General features: G+C 41.3%; 1 protein-coding gene across 9 annotated transcripts in view; it reads right to left on the bottom strand.

Annotated features, from left to right (window-relative positions):
- Positions 1–21,220, bottom strand: part of LOC118372495 (SPRY domain-containing SOCS box protein 4-like) — a 144,864-nt gene that overhangs the window by 108,064 nt on the left and 15,580 nt on the right. For 8 of the 9 annotated variants that reach the window (XM_052463493.1, XM_052463492.1, XM_052463487.1 and 5 more), the window contains one exon: positions 4,173–4,261. The gene's annotated coding sequence lies outside the window, so the exon portion shown is untranslated. Of the gene's footprint in view, positions 1–4,172; positions 4,262–5,331; positions 5,395–21,220 lie in introns of all 9 variants that reach the window. The other variant, XM_052463488.1, reaches the window with a different exon arrangement.

Genomic DNA, 21,220 nt, shown 5'->3' with positions numbered 1-21,220 from the left:
GAGTCAATTATTTTTCAATGCGATTGAATCCTTTTAAACATTGTTGGGCAAAGAGAGGACAGCAGGTGACTTTCTCTCTGACCATCTTAAACTGACAGAATTATATTGGGATATTTTTATTATGCTAATTAGATTTCAGCGGGTGTGTGGACATTGAATGGAGGGGGTTAAAGTCGTTACTTTTGCATACGGTTTAACCGGAAGTGCACACAAGACGCTATTTACCTAAAAATTTTTTAATTAATATTCTTATTTTACTTACACAAAAAACGAATGTGGTATATTGGTTAATAAAAACAATGTGTGATCGGAGTCTTATAACCACAATATTACTGATGAGATGATTTAAGGGCGGTAGATTACCGTAGTAGCGCGACTAGTCATTTTTGTGCCTGTGAGATTGAGTCTGACTAGACGTCTTCTCTTCCTTAGCAGTAGAAACCCAAAACATAGAAAAACAACCTGTGAACAAAACAATGTAAATAGCCAAGAAACAACGACAAAGACTCACTTCCGTAGACCTTCGTTTCCAGTACAGTACCAGTCAAAACTACACACCTACTCATTCAAGGGTTTTACATGTATTTTACTATTGTCTACATTGTAGAGTAATAGTGAAGACATCAAAACTATGAACTTACATACATGTCCGTTTCTCTTGACAGCTTTGCACACTTTTTGCATTCTCTCAACCAGCTTCATGAGACAGTCACCAGGAAGGCTTAATTTGTGGAATTTCTTTCCTTAATGTGTTTGAGCCGATCAGTTGTGTTGTGATAAGGTAGGGGTGGTATACAGAACTATTGCCCAATTTGGTAAAAAAACAAGTCCGTTCAAAAGGCCAGAACAGCTCAAATAAGCAAATAGAAACTACAGTCCATCATTACTTTAAGACATGAAGGTCAGTCAATGCCGAAAATGTCAAGAAGTTTCTTCAAGTGAAGTCACAAAAACCATCAAGAGCTATGATGAAACTGGCTCTCATGAGGAACGCCACAGGAAAGGAAGACCCAGAGTAACCTCTGCTGCAGAGGACAAGTTCATTAGAGTTAACTGCACCTCAGATTGCAGCCCAAATGCTTCACGGAGTTCAAGTAACAGATACATCTCACCATCAACTGTTCAGAGGAGACTGTAAATCAGGCCTTCATGGTCGAATTACTGCAAAGAAACCACTAATAGGACACCAATACAGAGAGACTTGCTTGGGCCAAGAAACACGAGCAACAGACATTAGACTGGTGGAAATCTGTCCTTTGGTCTGATGAATTCAAATGTGAGATTTTTGGTTCCAACCGCCATGTCCTTGTGAGATGCAGAGTAGGTGAACGGATGATCTCCGCATGTGTTCCCACCGTGAAGCATGGAGGAGGTGGCGTGATCGTGTAGGGGTGCTTTGCTCGTGACACAATCTGATTTATTTAGAATTCATGGCACACTTAACCAGCATGGCTACCAAAGCATATTGCAGCGATATGCCATCCCATCTGGTTTGCGCTTAGTGGAACTATCATTTGTTTTTCAACAGGACAATGATCAAACACACCTCCATGCTGGATATGGGCTTTTTGACCAAAAAGGAGAGTGATTGAGTGCTGCATCAGATGACCTAGCCACCCCAATCACCCAACCTCAACCCAATTGAAATGGGTTGGGATGAGATGGACTGCAGAGTGAAAGAAAAGCAGCCAACAAGTACTCCGCATATGTGGGAACTCTTTCAAGACTGTTGGAAAATCATTCCAGGTGAAGCTGGTTGAGAGAATGCCAAGAGTGTGCAATATTGTCATCAAAGCAAAGGGTGGCTACATTGAAGAATTTAAAATATATTTAGATTTGATCAACACTTTTTAGGTTACTACATGATTCCATATGTGTTATTTCATAGTTTTGATGTCGTCACTATTATTCTACAATGTAGACAATAGTCAAAATAAAGAAAAACCCTTGAATGAGTAGGTATGTCCTAACTTTTGACTGGTACTGTATGTATTATATTTGTGCCTTCAGAAAGTATTCAGACTCCTAGATTTTTTCCACACTTTGTTCCATTCGAATTCCATTCGAATTTCACCCAAATGTATATTTCTATCGTGGATTTTCTCTTTCTCTCTTTGAAATCCCCATTTTGGGTAACATGCACCATAGTGTGTTGGCCCGTTATACTAAGTTCTAATCAATAGCCTATAATGTGTATCTTTTATCATCATTTTAGCTTTTTAGTAAATTAATATTCATCTAAGATTGGTGTGGTACGAACTCATTGGTGAGACCCGGGTCTGTGCCGATTCACGGACTATACAACGTTCAGAACCAGATTGTAGAGGTAACTGATTAATTAGCGGCTGTTGTAAGAATCAATATTCTGCTCAATTTCAAGTATCATAGCAAAGGTCTGAATACTTAAGTAAATAAGGTTTCTGTTTATGTTTAAAACATTACGTAACATTTCTGAAAACCTATTTTCACTGTGTCATTATGGGGTGTTGTGTAGATTGACGAGGAATGTTTTTTTAATCAATTTTTTAAGTCTGTATCGTAACATTTGGAAAAAGTCAAGGGGTCTGAATACTTTCCGAATGCTGTGTATATATAGTGCAATTGGAAATTATTTAGACCCCTTGACTTTGAGATTTTGTTACGGAGATTCTTCTAAAATTGATTAAATAGTTTTTCCACCTTCATCAATCTACACACAAAACACCCCATAATGACGAACCAGAAACCGTTTAGAAATATTTGCAAATCCCAATATTCGGGAAATATTTGGTACCCAATATTATTGGGTACCAAAAGGGCAGCAGGTAGCATAGTGGTTAGAGCGCTAGGCCAGTAACCGAAAGGTTACTAGTTGACAAGGTAAGAATCTGTCGTTCTGCCCACTGGATGTTGATTATGGCAGCCTCCCAAACCTCTCTGATTGAGTTGTTGGGTTAAATGCCAAAGACACATTCCAGTTGAATGCATACAGTTGTACCCCCTTTCCCTAATATGTTGAGTCATCAAAGTAATCCTATCATCTATTCTACAGTATACGTATCTATCTGTAAAGTGAGTGTCTGAGAGTGACTATCTGTGGTGTGGATGTTTGCTACCAAGGGAGAACAGGGCAGGTAACTCAAGTCCAAAGCCTGGGATGGTGGCGAATGTGAGTGAGTGAGTGAGTGAGTGAGTGAGTGAGTGAGTGAGTGAGTGAGTGAGTGAGAGAGTGAGAGAGAGAGAGGAAGAATGGCAGGGGACAGCATTGCTGCCTAGCCTCTCTGAAATATTCAGGGCAGAGTCACTGGACAAGGCCACGGTGCTATCAGGTTTCACCCTACATTCACCAGGTTTAGGAGGCTTACAGTGAGCAGGCACTGTGTGTGTTTTATCCACTCAAGTGTGTATATGCCCACTAAGCACTGTCCCAGTTACATTATTTACCTGGCTTATCGGGGTCAATGCAAATAATCAATGGGCAGCTGACAACATCATACCAGTGGAGAACTTGTGTCATACATGCTGCTATTTACCTAGTTTCACTGTGTGTGCATTTCTATATAAGCCAACCTATTGAAAGAGAAGACTGAAACCCTTAGGGATCTATGAAACAATAGTCTAAAGGGCTGTTTACACTACTGATCAGGACTGAGGTGAGCCATACTGTACTGAGCTGGCCTGATTATGCATCCATCCATCCACATGCTTATTGACCTTACCATGATGCTTATTGTGTGCAATGTAAAAAGATACTATCTGAACCAGCCAGCAGTTAGGTTTGGATCGACACAATAAGCAGGTAGCCTAGTGGTTAGAGTGTTGGGCCAGTAACCAAAAGGTTGCTGGATCGAATCCCCAAGCTGACAAGGTAAAAATCTCTTGGTCTACCCCTGAACAAGGTAGTTAACTGTGCCCCGGTAGGCCGTCATTGTCAATAAGAATTGGTTCTTAACTGACTTGCCTAGTTAAATAAATGTTAAATAAAAATACTTTTTTTTTTAAGTGTGAAAAGGTTGAGGACTGGAGATGCCTACCCCTGAATCAGGTCATTGGAGTAATCTGCTATACACTTATAATAATCACCAATTAGTTACAGTAGCCCAAACCATGGGACAGCAACATTCACATACTAACAATACACTTCCGAATCAATTGGTCAGGCAAGAATCAAACAAGATAGAGGAATGTGTTACCTGTTGGTTCTTAGGAAAGCCACATCTACAGTCTGAAGGTGAGACTCAGGGTTCAAAGTTGAAAGAGCAGTCCAATGTGTGGTGTGAGTCTGCAACAGAAACAAGAGAGGGATAGAGTTAACAAGGAAAATACACAGGAAAATATATATTTACAATATATATCCATATATTTATATGTACATATTCATATTCCTTCCTTTACACTTGTGTGTATAAGGTAGTTGTAGTGAAATTGTTAGATTACTTGTTAGATATTACTGCACAGTTGGAACTGGAAGCACAAGCATTTCGCTACACTCGCATTAACATCCGTTAACCATGTGTATGTGACAAATAAAATTTGACTTGAAGTCCAAGACAGAATCAGGTCCCATTCAATAGAAGCAATTTTTCAGATTATGTATCCATTGATTCGGCTGTTATGTGCCCAACATATTGGGAGAAAGGTGTGGTTTTGGGTTATGGTTTGGGATGTGGAATACATAAAACAATGTCATCCAGATATGAATGTGGGCACCAATCCCAGTGCCTGACAGATGGTTCAGTCCCAGTGGCTGACAGAGGTCGTTGGCTGAAGTGCATGTGAATGGGGCCCAGAGCAAGTGGACAGTAAAGAATCACGAGGAGAGAAATTCATGGGCACTAAAATATTAATGACTTAATCTTGCTCAAAATTTGTGAGGCGGTGGCTTGTCTACATTAGGGAGAATAAACACTGGCCTGAGACAGGATGCTGTTCAATTAGATTCTCAATAGATAACTTCACAGGTAGAAGACGTGTGTGTGTGTGTGATGTTTGGCAAATATGGAACGGTAGGTTAATCTCATTCGCATACATAAACACAGATGTTTTTGTAAAGTGTCTTTTCATAAGAGTTTCCACATAAACACAGATCTGTCTGTCAAGGAGGCTTTTCAGATGGGGGCTCTTTGCGCACACACACACACACACACACACACACACACACACACACACACACACACACACACACACACACACACACACACACACACACGAGAGAGAGAGAGAGAGAAAACACTGACAAAACTCAGCACTTTGCAGTGCAGGCCAGGCCTAGGTAAAGCCCTGGAGGACAGACCGGAGCTTTGTACCAGCAGGGCTGCTCTCTACCACAGGCTGGCTGGCTGGCTTACTTACTTATGGTTTTTCCATTTCCTCAAGACTGAGTTGGGCTGGGGAGCGAAAGTGAACCACTTTAACCTGGGAATGGGGGAAAGGAGGTGTTCTCTCACACACACAGATCGATAACTTCTAGAAAACGCTAATTTGCTAGAAACCGCTAACTTCCTAGAAACAAAACATTCATATGCTGACTATCTCTGAAACTCACTTAGATAATACCTTTGATGTTACAATGGTAGCAATACACAGTTACACCATTTACAAATGAGATAGGAATGTCAATGGCTGTGGTGTTGCTGTTTATATTCAGTTATATTTCTGTAAAGCATAGAGAGGATCTCATGTCAAATGCTGTTGAAGTAATATGGCTACAGGATCACCTACCTAACCTAAAGCCTATTCTTTTGGGAAATTTCTATAGGACCACCAAGTTCTAACAGTCAGTATCTGGATAACGTCTGTGAAATACTTGATAATGTATGTGATATCAACAGAGGTATATTTTCTGGGCAACCAAAATATTGACTGGCTTTCATCAAGCTGTCCACTCAAGAAAAAGCTTCAAAGTGTAACCAGTGCCTGCAACCTGGTTCAGGTTATCAGTGAATCAAATCAGGGTATTAACAAACAGCACAGGCATGAAGTCATCCACATATATTCATCACATCGTTACTAATGCTGCAAAAATCTGCTCTAAAGCAGTATCCACATCCATCAGACTTAGTGATAAAAATATAGTATCCATATTTAGGAAAACCAACATTCGGATCACCACCTCAAGCTGAACCTCGGCAAGACGGAGCTGCTCTTCCTCCCGGGGAAGGACTGCCCGTTCCATGATCTCGCCATCACGGTTGACAACTCCATTGTGTCCTCCTCCCAGAGCGCTAAGAACCTTGGCGTGATCCTGGACAACACCCTGTCGTTCTCAACTAACATCAAGGCGGTGGCCCGTTCCTGTAGGTTCATGCTCTACAACATCCGCAGAGTACGACCCTGCCTCACACAGGAAGCGGCGCAGGTCCTAATCCAGGCACTTGTCATCTCCCGTCTGGATTACTGCAACTCGCTGTTGGCTGGGCTCCCTGCCTGTGCCATTAAACCCCTACAACTCATCCAGAACGCCGCAGCCCGTCTGGTGTTCAACCTTCCCAAGTTCTCTCACGTCACCCCGCTCCTCCGCTCTCTCCACTGGCTTCCAGTTGAAGCTCGCATCCGCTACAAGACCATGGTGCTTGCCTACGGAGCTGTGAGGGGAACGGCACCTCAGTACCTCCAGGCTCTGATCAGGCCCTACACCCAAACAAGGGCACTGCGTTCATCCACCTCTGGCCTGCTCGCCTCCCTACCACTGAGGAAGTACAGTTCCCGCTCAGCCCAGTCAAAACTGTTCGCTGCTCTGGCCCCCCAATGGTGGAACAAACTCCCTCACGACGGCAGGACAGCGGAGTCAATCACCACCTTCCGGAGACACCTGAAACCCCACCTCTTTAAGGAATACCTAGGATAGGATAAAGTAATCCTTCTGACCCCCCCCCCCCTTAAAAGATTTAGATGCACTATTGTAAAGTGGCTGTTCCACTGGATGTCATAAGGTGAATGCACCAATTTGTAAGTCGCTCTGGATAAGAGCGTCTGCTAAATGACTTAAATGTAAATGTCATCCCTAATTTCCATCTCTTCAATATAAGCCTACAAGAAAGCATGTGCTCGCAGGTCTGGAGGGAAGCAAAATTCATTCCGTTACCCAAGATTAGCAAAGCACCCTTCACTGACTCAAACAGCCGACTTATCAGTCCATTACCAACCCTTGGTAAATATTTGTTTGACCAGATTAGAGGTCGACCGATTAATCGGAATGTCTGATTAATTAGGGCCGATTTCAAGTTTCATAACAAATCAGAAATCGGTATTTTTGGACACCAATTTGGCCAATTAATTTTTTAATGCCTTTATTGACTTTTTTTTTAACTAGGCAAGTCAGTTAAGAACACATTCTTATTTTCAATGACGGCCTAGGAACGGTGGGTTAACTGCCTTGTTCACGGGCAGAAGGACACATTTTTACCTTATCAGCTCGGGGATTCAATCTAGCAACCTTACAGTTAAACTAGTACAACGCTCTAACCACCTGTCTCTCATTGCACTCCACAAGGAGCCTGCCTGTTACACGAATGCAGTAAGCCAATGTAAGTTGCTAGCTAGCATTAAACGCATCTTAAAAAAACAATCATAATCACTAGTTAACTACACATGGTTGATGATATTACTAGTTTATCTAGCATGTCCTACGTTGCATATAATAGATGCGGTGCGTATTCGCGAAAAATGACTGTCCTTACTCCAATGTGTACCTAACCATAAATATCACTGCCTTTCTTAAAATCAATAGACAGAAGTATATATTTTTAAACCTGCATATTTAGCTAAAAGAAATCCAGGTTAGCCGGTAATATTAACCAGGTGAAATAGTGTCACTTCTCTTGCGTTCATTGCACACAGAGTCAGGGTATATGCAACAGTTTGAGCCGTCTAATTTGCCAGATTTTTACGTAATTATGACATAACATTGAAGGTTGTGCAATGTAACAGGAATATTTAGATTTATGGACGCCACCCGTTAGATAAAATACGGAACGGTTCTGTATTTCACTGAAAGAATAAACGTCTTGTTTTCGAGATGATAGTATCCGGATTCAACCATATTAATTAATTAAGGCTCGTATTTCTGTGTGTTATTATGTTATAATTAAGTCTATGATTTGACAGAGCAGTCTGACTGAGCGATGGTAGGCACCAGCAGGCTCGTAAGCATTCATTCAAACAGCACTTTCGTGCGTGTTCATTTCCATTTAAGTCATTTATCAGACGCTCTTATCCAGAGCGACTTACAAATTGGTGCATTCACCTTATGACATCCAGTGGAACAGCCACTTTACAATAGTGCATCTAAATCTTTTAAGGGGGGGGGGGTGAGAAGGATTACTTTATCCTATCCTAGGTATTCCTTAAAGAGGTGGGGTTTCAGGTGTCTCCGGAAGGTGGTGATTGACTCCGCTGTCCTGGCGTCGTGAGGGAGTTTGTTTTGTCAGCAGCTCTTTGCTGTGCTTCAAGCATTGCACTGTTTATGACTTCAAGCCCATCAACTCCCAAGATTAGGCTGGTGTAACCGATGTGAAATGGCTAGCTAGTTAGCGGGGTGCACGCTAATAGCGTTTCAAACGTTACTCGCTCTGAGACTTGGAGTAGTTGTTCCTCTTGCTCTGCATGGGTAACGCTGCTTCGAGGGTGGCTGTTGTCGATGTGTTCCTGGTTCGAGCGAGGAGAGTGATGGAAGCTATACTGTTACACTGGCAATACTAAAGTGCCTATAAGAACATCCAATAGTCAAAGGTATATGAAATACAAAATGGTAGAGAGAGAAATAGTCCTATAATTCCTATAATAACTACAACCTAAAACTTCTTACCGGATATTGAAGACTCATGTTAAAAAGGAACCACCAGCTTTCATATGTTCTCATCTGAGCAGGGAACTCAAACATTAGCTTTCTTACATGGCACATATTGCACTTTAACTTTCTTCTACAACACTTTGTTTTTGCATTATTTAAACCAAATTGAACATGTTTCATTATTTATTTGAGGCTAAATTGATTTTGTTGCTGTATTATGTTAACTTAAAATAAGTGTTCATTCAGTATTGTTGCAATTGTCATTATTACAAATAAATAAAATAAATAAAATGGCCGATTAATCGGTATCGGCTTTTTTTTGGGGTCCTCCAATAATCGTTATCGGTGTTGAAAAATCATAATTTGTAGACCTCTAGACCAGATACAATATTTCTCAGTAAACAAATTTAGAACAGACTTTCAGCACGCTTATTGGGAAGGACACTCAACAGGTTACACAAATGAGTGAAATTGATAAGGAGATGGTTTGTTAGACCTCAGTGCAGCGTTTGACACTATCGATCATAATCAGCTGCTGGGAAAAAAGCTTTACATCCCCTGCTATATCAAGGATCGAGAGTTACCTGGGGCAGCAGGTAGCCTAGTGGTTAGAGCATTGGGCCAGTAACTGAAAGGTTGCTAGATCGAATCCTCGCGCTGACAAGGTAAAAATCGGTCATTATGCCCCTGAACAAGGCAGTTGACCCAATGTTCCTAGGCCGTCATTGTAAATAAGAATTTGTTCTTAATTAACTGACTTTCATAGTTAAATAAAGATTCAATAAAAAAATACCTGTAACAGAATACAGAGGGTGTTCTTTAATTGAAGCCTCTTCAACAAAATCCAGGTGGAGTCAGGCATTCCCCAGGGGAGCTGTCTAGGCCTCTTACCTTTTAAAAACTTGACTAATGACCTACCACTGTCACTGAGTAAAGACTGTCTATGTATGCTATTGACTCAAGACTATACACATCAGCTACCACTCTCCACAAACTACCACAGCAGCTGAAATCACTGCAACACAACACAAAGCTGCAGTCAGTTTTAGAATGGGTGGCAAGAAATAATAAAAATGTTTTAAAAAAATAAAAGCATTATATTTGGTACAAATCATTCCCTAAACCCCAATCCTCAAATAAATCTTGAAATGAATAATGTGAATATTGAGCAAGTTGAAGAGACTAAACTTCATGCTAGCAGATACCCATACACTTCCAATCATTGTGCTAATGCTAGTTAGTATTGGCTCACGAAACTACCTCTAACTTCCATCATACTGGACACCGACATACAAATGGTATCCACAAGTTCATCAGACTCTGGGGAAGTAGAAAAATGGCCTCATTGCGAAAAATTCTTGAAGTATCCCTTTAAATGTACATGGAGAGCTAACATCAATAACAGGAGATTGACTGCATCACTACTTGTCTTTGTGCGAGGTGTTGAAAGCACCGAGCTGCCTGTTCAAACGACTAGCACACAGCTCAGACACCTATGCATGCTCCACAAGACATGCCACCAGAGGTCTCTTCACAGTGCCAAAGTCCAGAACAGACTAAATGGAACACCATTCCACATAGGAGACCTGACTAAATGGAACACCATTCCACATAGGAGACCTGACTAAATGGAACACCATTCCACATAGGAGACCTGACTAAATGGAACACCATTCCACATAGGAGACCTGACTAAATGGAACACCATTCCACATAGGAGACCTGACTAAATGGAACACCATTCCACATAGGAGACCTGACTAAATGGAACACCATTCCACATAGGAGACCTGACTAAATGGAACACCATTCCACATAGGAGACCTGACTAAATGGAACACCATTCCACATAGGAGACCTGACTAAATGGAACACCATTCCACATAGGAGACCTGACTAAATGGAACACCATTCCACATAGGAGACATGACTAAATGGAACACCATTCCACATAGGAGACATGACTAAATGGAACACCATTCCACATCAAGTAACTTATGCAAGCAGTAAAATCTCATTGGGAAAAAAGCATTTAAAACTACACCTTATGGAACAGCACCGACTGTGAGGAGACTCAAACACAGACTAAAACGCACTCTATACACACACACAGTACCAGTTAAAAGTTTGGACACCTACTCATTCAAGGGTTTTAAATTTGTACGATTTTCTACATTGTAGAACGAGTGCAATTATCAACACTATAAAATAAAACATATGGAATCACATAGTAACCAAAAAAAAAGTGTTGAACAAATGAAAATATATTTTAATATTTGATATTCTTCAAAGTAGCCATCATTTGCCTTGACAGCTTTTCACAATGTTGGCATTCTCTCAAATCCAAACTTTTGACTGGTACTGTACATTGTAATATTATTATATGGCTGTATTATGGATTGTGTGTAGTACATCATGTGTTGTGCAATGTTTTGTATGTAATCACCTTAAATCGTGTTTGCACCCCAGGAAGAGTAGCTGCTGCTTTGGGGGTCCGTAAAAAATACACATGCGTACAGAAACACGACCGCACAATCTCTACAAAACAGATGTTATCAAAGATCTCAGATCACAGTTGTCTAGAATGTTCAAGTAGCCAGTAGAAATACAATCAATAACCGTAACAGATCACGATTTTTGTGACAATGCATACAAGTCTCCTCATTTCAATTAGTGGCATACATGACTCCATACATCCATTTTAAAGCTACAGTATGAAACTCTGCTGAATATCCCGATGGGAGAAACAAAGGCGTATACTGTATGTTATCCATCCCATCTAACGACCCCCTAACCCTATATAAAGGAGGATGCTCTTCTAATGTTTCTATGACAACCATGGAGGAAGGGATGGCACACGCACGTACTGTCGGGGATTGATGCGCGCTGAAGACGACTTCTCTCATGAAGGCAGGAAAGAGAGAGGGGGAGGGATGAGGGGATGAAAAGAGGGAAAGCAGAGGGAGGGTGAGGAAGTAGGCCAAATATAGGAACAGTATAATGAGCTGGGTTCTTATCTCTCCATCACATCCATGTCCTCCTCCACACTATATTCTCTCCCACCTTTCATTTAATCCACATGCCCAACCAATTGACGGCAGCAACCATCATCCCACTCACTGCTACATTTCCCAGAGGCCCCCTGCGGCAGAAAGAGGTATAGGCACGTTGTCATTTTTTAAATGTTTACATTTTAGTCATTTAACAGACGGTCTTATCCAGAGAGTCTTACACTTAGTGTGACACAACCACATATCAGTCGAAGTCAGTGCATATCTCCTCAAAAAGAAGTTCTCAGCAAAGCCAGTTCTAGAGGCAGCGAGGAGAGGGAAAGAGGACGAAAATGCACTTGTACATTACATTTTAGATAAAATAAGTAGCATATTGTTTAACGTGTTCATATTTTTCTTCTCCGACAACACAACAGCTGATTTAAAAGGGAGTGTGGCAGATTTTAAAAACTGAAGGACTGACGATACTCAATGAAAGGTGGCTATCGAGTAGGGAAAGGGTGATACCTAGTCAGTTGAAGGCCACTCTTCTGTTCCCCTACTAATGAATTGACACTCTCCTTGACCACTTATCGGTTTCTGGGTCACGGAGGAGAGACTTTTGCACAAATTAGAAAAGGCCCTTGACAGTGTAGGTAGGCTAGGTTTAAAAAGGCTATTTGTAAAATGCATCCTTGGTACCTCCTCTAACAGCTGAGGATATCACTATCTACTGGATCCTTTCTTTCATCTATCCAATAGTGTGAGGTCAGTGATTACCTCAGGGAAGGAAGCATTTAAAAAAGTATCATAACAGGGCCATAGCATTTTCCTATGCTTAAATGAAAAGAGCTGTGAATGTTTTGGGGTTTACCTTATCACAGTGTTTATCATGGACATGATTGAAGCGGAGCTGAGGCAAAAGTGACTGGGTCACAACCGCAGAGCTGATGGCTTCGGAGAGCAAGTTGAGAGCTTCAATCTAGTTTACTAAACTGGAGGCTAGTCACCAGGCTACATACAGTGGGGCAAAAAGTATTTAGTCAGCCACCAATTGTGCAAGTTCTCCCACTTAAAAAGATGAGGCCTGTAATTTTCATCATAGGTACACATCAACAATGACAGACAAAATGAGGAAGAAAACAAAACAGAAAATCACATTGTAGGAATTAATTAATTTATTTGCAAATTATGGTGGAAAATAAGTATTTGGTCACCTACAAACAAGCAAGATTTCTGGCTCTCACAGACCTGTAACTTCTTTAAGATGCTCCTCTGTCCTCCACTCATTACCTGTATTAATGGCACCTGTTTGAACTTGTTATCAGTATAAAAGACACCTGTCCACAACCTCAAACAGTCACACTCCAAACTCCACTATGGCCAAGACCAAAGAGCTGTCAAAGGACACCAGAAACAAAATTGTAGACCTGCACTAGGCTGGGAAGACTGAATCTGCAATAGGTAAGCAGCTTGGTTTGAAGAAATCAAATGTGGGAGCAATTATTACGAAATTGAAGACCTACAAGACCACTGATAATGTCCCTCGATGTGGGGCTCCACGCAAGATCTCACCCCGTGGGGTAAAAATGATCACAAGAGCGATGAGCAAAAATCCCAGGACCACACGGGGGGACCTAGTGAATGACCTGCAGAGAGCTGGGACCAAAGAAACAAAGCCTACAATCAGTAACACACTACGCCGCCAGGGACTCAAATCCTGCAGTGCCAGACGTGTCCCCCTGCTTAAGCCAGTACATGTCCAGGCCCGTCTGAAGTTTGGATGATCCAGAAGAAGATTGGGAGAATGTCATATGGTCAGATGAAACCAAAATATAACTTTTTGGTAAAAACTCAACTCGTCGTGTTTGGAGGACAAAGAATGTTGAGTTGCATCCAAAGAACACCATACCTACTGTGAAGCATGGGGGTGGAAACATCATGCTTTGGGGCTGTTTTTCTGCAAAGGGACCAGGACGACTGATCCGTGTAAAGGAAAGAATGAATGGGGCCATGTATCGTGAAATTTTGAGTGAAAACTTCCATCCATCAGCAAGGGCATTGAAGATGAAACGTGGCTGGGTCTTTCAGCATGACAATGATCCCAAACACACCGCCCGGGCAACGAAGGAGTGGCTTCGTAAGAAGCATTTCAAGGTCCTGGAGTGGCCTTGAAATCCAGTCTCCAGATCTCAACCACATAGAAAAATCTTTGGAGGGAGTTGAAAGTCCGTGTTTCCCAGCAACAGCCCCCAAACATCACTGCTCGAGAGGAGATCTGCATGGAGGAATGGGCCAAAATACCAGCAACAGTGTGTGAAATCCTTGTGAAGACTTACAGAAAACGTTTGACCTCTCATTGCCAACAAAGGGTATACAAAGTATTGAGATAAACTTTTGTTATTGACCAAATACTCATTTTCCACCATAATTTGCAAATAAATTCAATAAATCCTACAATGTGATTTTCTGGATTTGTTCCCCTCATTGTCTGTCATAGTGGAAGTGTACCTATGATGAAAATTACAGGCCTCTCTCATATTTTTAAGTGGGAGAGCTTGCACAATTGGTGGCTGAATAAACACTTTTTTGCCCCACTGTACATCTGGGTCGAGGTTCAGGCTAGAGACTACCACTAAAGTACAGGTGTGGAACCATAAAATAGAATGAATACATCCAAATGAAAAGGATATACAGTATCTGTTCTTTTTTCTACTCTCTCCTTCCTCCTTTTAAGAAAACACCAAATTTATTTGAGATTTAGAATGTTCTACCTGCATGACATCAGAGATCCCAAGGCAATTACACCAACATTTTATTCAGAATGTAAACTACAGTAGAATGTTTGCCATGGGAGATGTTAGGAGCATAGATGGAGGGTTGAGTGACTCTGTTTTGTATATACGGCCCTGCATCACCAAGCTTCCAGTGTTGTTTCTTCAAACTCGCCGGCTCCCTGGGGATTAAGTGGCTTTGTTAATCCCAGAGGGATTAGGGAGATTTGGGGATCTGGGGCAGTGGCCCAATCTGAACAGCTTCACAGCTCAATGACACTCATAGATTTGACTGAATGAAATGGGAGCAGTTAGTAGATATAGAGGTGAGAGGGTAAGAGGTTAGAAAGTTTGTCTTTTTAAAATGTATTTTTCTCTTTTATAAACCATACAAAACATACCCATACAAACATCATTACATCACACCTGCCCAGACCCACTATGTGATATTTAATTGTTTTTTGGGGAATGTTTTTTACAAACCTGTTTTTGCTTTGTCATTATGGGCTATTGCGTGTAGACTGATGAGGGGGGAAAACTATTTAATAAACTTTACAAGAAGGCTGTAATTTAACAAAATATTAGGGAAAAAGTCAAAGGATCCGAATACTTTCCGATTGCTCAGTTTGGCTGGGCGGCCAACTCTATGAAGAGTCTTTGTGGTTCCAAACTTCTTCCATTTAAGAATGATGGAGGCCACTGGGTTCAAGGGGACCTTCAATGTTGCAGACATTTTTTGTCTTCTTCCCCAGATTTGTGCCTTGACACAATCCTGTCTCGGGAACGCTACGGACAATTCCTTCGACCTCATGGCTTGGTTTTTGCTCTGACATGCATGGTCAACTATGGGACAATATATAGACAGGTGTGTGCCTTTCCAAATCTTGTACATTTGGACAAAAAAAAATTGGACCACAGGTGGACTCCAATCAAGTTGTAGAAACATCAAGGGAGCTCAATGGAAACAGGATGCACCTGAGCTCAATTTCGAGTCATAGTAAAGGGTCTGAATATTTAAGTAAATAAGGCATTTCTTATGTATTTTTAATCCATTTGAAAATATTTCTAAAAACCTGTTTTCGCTTTGTCATTATGGGGTATTGTGTGTAGATTGATGAGGACATTTTTTGGGATCAATTTTAGAATAAGGCGGTAACCTAACAAAACGTAGAAAACGTATTCCTTCCTTCCTTCCCCATCTCCCCAGGCTAGCAGCAGTGTCCTCTGCTCTCCTGCAGGTAAAGGTGACGCTGCAAGTGTGAAATCCATTGACAATTTTCAAAATGGAATTAATGTGAGACTAACAAGGTGCCAGTGTAAGGTGAGATTCTACACTCACATGGTCTAAAAACAAGAGTTTGCAGGATGTGTATGCTTTTAGAGTATATAGTCACCTAAAAAAAAAAAAAAAAAAGCCATAGAAATGTATTTGAGCAGCACCAGGTCTACAAATTTTGCTTTTAAATTTGTACAGTGTCACTATTTGGGAAAACACTGTTTTAAGCAGTCGAGGCTGCTGAGGGGAAGATGGCTCATAATAATGGCTGGAACGGCGTTAACGGAATGGCATCAAACACATGGAAGCCATTCCACCGATTCCGCTCCAGTCATTACCATGAGTCCATTCTCCCCAATTAAGGTGCCAACATCCTCCTGCGGTTTTACGTGACCCAGGAGACCTAGAGAAAAGCTATCCAGATGGGTTGTCTAGTGTGGAACTGACTGTGCGAGTGAGGGTTTTTGACATGCTAATTTCCCTTTCACGGAAATTAGGTAATCCAACACAACAATCAGCTTTCCGCCCCCCAAAAACACATCCAACCTGACACACATTGTAACCTGCCAGGTGGGAAGCTAATAACATTGTTTCACCATTTACCCTTCATTAAATTGTTCAAGTACCAGCAGATGGATTGTCACGTCTGGCAGTTAGCTGCCAGGGACTTTAATAGATTGATAGATTTTTTTATTCTTTCCCTCCCTCTCACTTTCCTCTGTATCACACTATAGGCTCTGACCTAGATCCCTTTCCCAAAGGAAATGAATGAATATATCACAAGTGCGGGATATGCTCTATATTCTCTGAACCTGGTGCCCTCGCACAGCGCCTTGCTACTACACTGTCTGGGTGGATGGATACAACCTACCTCAACATACCTGGGTGGCTCAATAGCAGGGCAGGGGTCAATTCCATTTAAATTCAGGAAGTATAATGACATTTCAATTCCATTTCGGAAATAAAATTTGAAAACGCCATATTTAATTCTATTTCAAACATTCCATTCCCAGCTGGGTGGGGCAAGCTTAAACCAGCTCAATGTATTACAAAGCAAGGACACATCATTAATTGCATATTAAAGTTATATAAAATAAAAGCATACTTCACAAGTATTTATGGTTTAGGTAAATGTTCCATCAATTGTAGATTCTGCCGGTGAAGCAGTTGACATTTGCCCACGTGATGTAGCTAGCTAACTGGCTAGAATAATGTTTGCAAGCTAACAAGAAACAGAAATGGGTTTACTTTCTGGATTGACCACAACACTAATCTATAGTACCATCTCCAGCTAATGGAGACTACAGAAGGCAGTGGTGGTTTATCACACACACACACACACACACACACTACAATTTTACATGTGCATACCCACCCACAAACTCTCCAGCAGAGCTCATCTCCAATCAGCGGTGGGTTCTCACTCTCTCACACAAAACGCTCAAACTAGGGATTTGACAAATGGAAATTTACATTTTTAAAAAACAGGCCATTTTTTAAAACTGGTTTTCCGCTGAAACTTTTTTTATTTTATTTTTTAGATAAAATTCCACATGAATTTACAATGGATTACATATGTATGACCGCTAGGGCTGGGCATTGAAATTATATAATCAGTGACCCTATACGGACATAGAATGCAGCTACAGTAACATGTCCATAATTGATCACTTCTCAGACAATTTTTTCAAAAGTGCCACATCAGAAGCGCCTTTTCAGACAGTAGAATTCTGCTCTGGCATACAATGTTTTATTGTTTCCCTGACAACAATAAACTTTGCCGATTGATGTGCTGCTGTGTTGTTTTTATGCTGTTTTTTTACATTAGGGTAGCTAGATGTGTTTTCTTTCTACTAATGGACCAAGATTATGTAGCAGTGCAGATGTGGTTTGTCGTCCTCTCGTTTACCATTTGTATTTTTTGTAAAAAAAACAATGTGTCAAATAACACAGTTTGACGTGCCAGATAAGCTTGTTGACCAATCAGGACCTGAATATGACACAATCATTTAACGAGTTCATTAGCAAAAACATAGCAAAACGACATCTGTTTCAGTAGCTATAGTTAGCTAACTAAATAGCTAGGTGTCATCTAAAATCATTTATAAAAAGACAGTTCTTATTTGATTAATGGTGGTCGGACACATCTATGTGAAGCTAGCCACAATAAGGATTAGCCACAATAGTGGACATTGTGGTTAGCCTTCAAAATTAAGGTATGGCATAATTCTACTATTTGTATTAATTTGCATCACTGTCAATTACACACTTTTATTTTGAAGGCAAACAACAAATTCCACTATTGTGCCTAAACCTTATCGTGGCTAGCTTCACAACACATAACCCGGTCTGGTCAAGCCTCACTAGCCAGATCAAATCAAATTTTATTTGTCACATACACATGGTTAGCAGATGTTAATGCGAGTGTAGCAAAATGCTTGTGCTTCTTGTTCTGACCATGTAGTAATATCTAACAAGGAATATAACAATTTCACAACAACTGCCTTAATAACAAGTGTAAAGGAATGAATAAGAATATGTACATAAAAATATATGAATGAAGCTAGCTGGCTGCTTATAACATTAACCCTGTTGCCCAAAGCTAAGTAGCTGGCGAGCCATTTAATTTTCTTTAACTGAAGTTCAATAGGCGTACAACAAGTGGCAACCTAGGCAATACTTAAAAGGATTCCTAAATCATTGCTAAGAATAATGAAATTGACTGCAGTTTCTACTGGTTGTTTTCAGGCTGGTTGTATTGGTGCTAGCTACTCCAGAAGTCGCGGTCGAACAAATGATGCATTATTACCAACGCGGTATTGTAAACACATCGTTCGTGGCCGGTGTCTGCTGACTTCTTTGTACAGCGCTAGTGTATCTTTTTTGACAGGCAAAAGAGACAACCGGTGTTCCATAGTATCGTTTGTCGTGAAGCTAATAGCAATGACGCTATTACTGTGTAAATCCGGTAGGGCAACATCTGAAAAATAGCGCCCTTGGTAATGTGTACCGGTGCTCGACCAGTCAGTGAAAGCCAACATCACCCACGACAGAGAACAGTTGATTGTCAAGGGCAATGAATTCCATTATCTTGGCATTAATGGATTTCGTCTTTGAGTTGTCTCGCTGAAATGTTGTTACTCTTTCAAATGACTGCTCAATCCACACAGCAGACATTGTGGGCTAGGTTAGGAATGCTGTGTTGCACGTGAAGCCCAAAAGTTTACATGTTGTCATTACGTCGTGTACCTACGTTATATAGGTATGCACATTAGCTTTGACATTGGTTTTGCACATCGGTGTTAAACTAGACATCGGCCGATACCGATGGTGGCATTTTTAGCTAATATCGTACGATTCCGATATGTTCACTGACATATGTCTTGGTAATCTGCATGTCATAATGTCTGGTCTTGCATGCCTCGCAAATTCCAACAAGTAGTCTAAAGTTTGCCTTATCCTCTAGTTATGAAAACTTTCCCCAGACCTTCATAGCCTATCATCTAGTTAGGCTATAACACAGAAAATAATAGTTTTGTGATAATGGCACTGATTTTAATGTGGGGGGAACAAAGTTTTTCGGTTAGTGATTTTTCTTAACGATAAGGATCCCAACTTTGGTTAAACATTTTAACGTTTAAACATTAATTCCCCTAGCTCAAAACCACAGTTACACATGCCCAGTTACGCCACACAAGTCTTCCTCGTAAAGAGAATATTTAGTGCTAATTGGGATTACATAATACCTTGGAGTCCTCAGTCTTTAACACTATGCGAGTACGCCCCACAGTGAGAGGAGAGAGAATGTGTGTTTATGTTCATCTCTGGAACATTATAGGCCCATTTCATCGAAAAATTAAGATTATAGCCAAGATCGTCATCGTATCGAAATCAGATCATTCTGTAAGATCAAGTCCATGGAGTGAGATGCCTTCAATGACAACGTCAGGGTGGAAATAGCAGTTAATTCTTTATCATTCACGTAGACACAAGTCTACTGAATGTATTGCATTCTTACTGTGAACATTGCTTCTGCTTCCCTTCCCTCTCTGAAAAATCTTAGACAGGGCTGCTGGTCCTATACTAATCAAAGGCACTCTCCCATGACGGCTTCCACCCCAACATACTCTTTAACAGGACGTCACAACACATCTGGTCTGCATGTGTGTTACGCAAGGTGTGTGTGTATATACATACGTGCGTGGTAGACTAATGTAGGCTGACATATGGGAAGATTATTAATGGGTTATTATCATCATCATCATCATCATCCCAACTATGAGAAGTCTTATATGCTGGTCTCCGTCTCATTCACTCTCCAGACAAACACCCTCCTCTGTCATCTCCTCATTGTCTAACAGTAGGGAGCAGATAGAACCAGAACCAGCTGCTGCCCTAAACCAGGTGCATCATCCATTGCCTACTCCTGACTGGTGGCAAGGTGTATGTGTACGTCCACCCCTGCAGTCCAGCCACAAGTCTCCACCGTCATCTTCTCTTTAGATCTAAATATTCATGACTATAAACACTTTCATGATACAGCCAGGGTTAAAGAGATGGACATTAGGATATATACGGTATTGCTGGATCATGTGTCCTGTTAATCTCAAATCACACAGTGCTAAGAGATAACATCAACACGGTCATATGGTGTTACTGTCAAAGACACCTGTATTTGGAGAGTTTCTCCAAATCTTCTCTGCAGATCCTCTCAAGCTGTCAGGTTGGATGGGGAGTGTTGCTGCACAGCCATTTTCAGGTCTCTCCAGAGATGTTTGATCAGGTTCAAGTCCAGGCTCTGGCTGGGCTACTCGAGGACATTCAGAGACTTGTACCAAAGCCACTCGGCATTGTCTTGGCTGTGTGCTTAGAGTCGTTGACCTGTTGAAAGGTGAACCTTGGGACCTCAGACTGGGACTGGGCACTCTGGAGCAGGTTTTCATCAAGGATCTCGCTGTACTTTGCTCCTTTCATCTTTCCCCTCAATCCTGACGAGTCTCCCAGTCCCTGCCACTGAAAAACATCCCCACAGCATGATGCTGCTACTTCCATGCTTAACCTGGCACCATCCTTACGGTGTCCTCTAGACGTGATAATTGGCATTCAGGCCAAAATGTTCAATCTTGGTTTCACCACACCAGAGAATCTTGTTTCTCATGGTCTGAGTATTTAGGTGCCTTTTGCCAAACTACCAAAAAGGCCTGATTGGTGCTGCAGAGATGGTTGTCCTTCTGGAAGTTTCCTCCATCTCCACAGAGGAACTGTAGAGCTCTATCAGAGTGATCATCAGGTTCTTGGTCTCCTCCCTGACCATGGCCCTTCTCCCCAATTGCTCAGTTTAGCCGGGTGGCCGGCTCTAGGAAGAGTCTTGGTGGTTCCAAACATCTTCCATTTAAGAATGATGGAGGCC

This window comes from Oncorhynchus keta, chromosome 15 (genome assembly GCF_023373465.1).
Source record: "Oncorhynchus keta strain PuntledgeMale-10-30-2019 chromosome 15, Oket_V2, whole genome shotgun sequence".
NCBI lineage: Eukaryota > Metazoa > Chordata > Actinopteri > Salmoniformes > Salmonidae > Oncorhynchus > Oncorhynchus keta.
Note: the sequence above shows the minus strand (reverse complement) of the source record. Positions and strands in the feature narration are given on the sequence as shown.